Source organism: Zalophus californianus, chromosome 4 (genome assembly GCF_009762305.2).
Source record: "Zalophus californianus isolate mZalCal1 chromosome 4, mZalCal1.pri.v2, whole genome shotgun sequence".
NCBI classification, from domain to species: Eukaryota; Metazoa; Chordata; class Mammalia; order Carnivora; family Otariidae; genus Zalophus; species Zalophus californianus.
In genome coordinates this window covers 65,509,762-65,511,915 of record NC_045598.1, presented here as the reverse complement: position 1 = coordinate 65,511,915, position 2,154 = coordinate 65,509,762, and the positions used below count along the sequence as shown (strand labels likewise).

The 2,154-nt window shown below is 36.7% G+C and overlaps 1 non-coding gene across 1 annotated transcript; it reads right to left on the bottom strand.

Annotated features, from left to right (window-relative positions):
• Positions 1-1,352: 1,352 nt before the first annotated feature.
• On the bottom strand, positions 1,353-1,455 carry LOC113917136. Its single transcript, XR_003518136.1, has one exon. It is a non-coding gene; the product is annotated as a U6 spliceosomal RNA (small nuclear RNA).
• Between the last annotated feature and the right edge of the window lie 699 nt (positions 1,456-2,154).

Genomic DNA, 2,154 nt, shown 5'->3' with positions numbered 1-2,154 from the left:
TAAGGAAATAATTTAGGTTAAATGAAGGCATAAAGGTAAGTCCCTGATTCCACAGAATTTGTGTCCTTACACTAAGAGACACCAGAGTTCGCTCACACTCTCTTTCTCTCCCACACTTTGTCTCTCTCTCTCTCTCTCGTCTGTTTCTCCCCCCACCTTCCCTGCACAAGGAAAGGCGATAGGAGAACATAGCAAGAAGGAGGTGTCCACAAGCCAGGACACCTTCACCAAACACCAAATTTGCTGGCACCTTGATCTTGGACTTTCCAGCCTCTAGAATGGTGAGAAAATGAATTTCTGTTTCTTTAAACCAATCAGTCTGTATTTTGTTATAGCAGCCCTGACTAATACATTGTCTCTTCCATTTCAAGGTGCCATACCATTACATATGCAAAAGAAATACACATATCTTTTCTCTAAGAAAAGTCATAAGAAATTGTTTAGTGATGTTAAGTCTTTGAAAAGCATCTGTTTATTGTTCATACTTAGTCAAGGTAATTATGAATATAACAACTTCTTTAAAAGAATTTCAAATAATTGCAATTGAGCATGAAAACATCACCTCAAAAGAGATGCCTGCATATGTAGTCTTCTTGAATTTAATAGCCAGAATGCATATTTCATTATATCAACATGTTTTCCATTGGCAAATATTTTCTCTTCATTATGCATAACTACTCAGTACTAGTGAAGGCTAAGGCACTGGCATGAAAGCCTAAATATATCTACATCTGAGTAAGGCTATTGGTAAAAACCAGTTTATTTCTTCAAAGAAGGCACTATCTTCTGGAAATAACCAGAAGAAATGTTGATAATTGATTATTGTTTATATACAAATCTGAGAAGTACCCTGCAATTATGAAATTGTTTTCCATAAGAACCTCAGCAAACTACACAAAATATATTTAACTTGAGTAACAAGAATTTTTTTTAATTAAAGCACCTCTAGGACACTTACAGTAGAGGTATATTTGAAAAGAACTGAGTTGATATAAATTAAATTCAATATCTTATTTCTTCCCATAAAAATGTAAGATACAGAGATGGCAAGTTATTTACCAAGTATGGTAATTACATAGTGCTTGGCATCTAATAAACACCCCCCTAAACCAAATATTTTTTAAGTATTGTTTTTTATTTTAACATAATACATTTTCAAAACGAGGAAGTTGAAGTTGGTACAATACTATTAACTCAGGTACAGATCACATTTGGATTTGATCAGTTTTTATAACAAGCACAGATTTTTGTATAGCTTTGTTAAAGTATAATTGATACACAAAAACCTGCACATATTTAATGTATACAATGTGATGAGTTTGGACATACGTCTGCACCTGTGATACCATCACAAAACTATGGAACGTTTCACGAATTTGCATGTCATCCTTGTGCAGGGGCCATGCTAATCTTCTCTGTATTGTTGCAATTTTAGTATATGTGCTGCTGAAGCAAGCTCTATAAACCAAATATTTAGTTTTTAATCCCCAAAACTAAGGCATACTTACCTTAATACCAGAGAGATTATAAGGACTGTGATCAATTACAAGTAATCTTTTTTTTAATTTTATTTATTTATTCATGAGAGAGAGAGAGAGAGAGAGGCAGAGGGAGAAGCAGACTCCCAAGGAGCAGGGAGCCCAATGCAGGACTCGATCCCAGAACCCTGGGATCATGACCTGAGCCAAAAGCAGATGCTTAACGATCTGAGCCACCCAGGTGCCCTACAATCTAATTTACCATCATTTCCTTCAATTTCTAGCTGCTTTTGTAATATGATTCACCCAATATGAGATTGGTCTTTAAAAACATGCATGTCTGGGGTACCTGGGTGGCTCAGGCAGTGGAGGGTCAGACTCTTGGTTTCGGCTCAGGTCATGATCTCAAGGTCCTGGAACAGAGTCCGTGCATCAGGCTCTGCATTCAGCAGGGAGCCTGCTTGAGATTCTCTCTCTCCCTTTCCCTCTGCCCCTCCCCCATTCACATGCTCTCTTGCTCTCTTTCTCTCTCAAAAATAAAAAACCTGCATGTCTACCAAAAAAGAAATCAAAGAACTAGAAATTTATGTGGAATAAAGGAGTGTTGAAATAAACTTGCAAATGACTTAAAACTGGCTTTTTTCACAGTAATATTTGAGCGGTGGGGAGTGAGAAA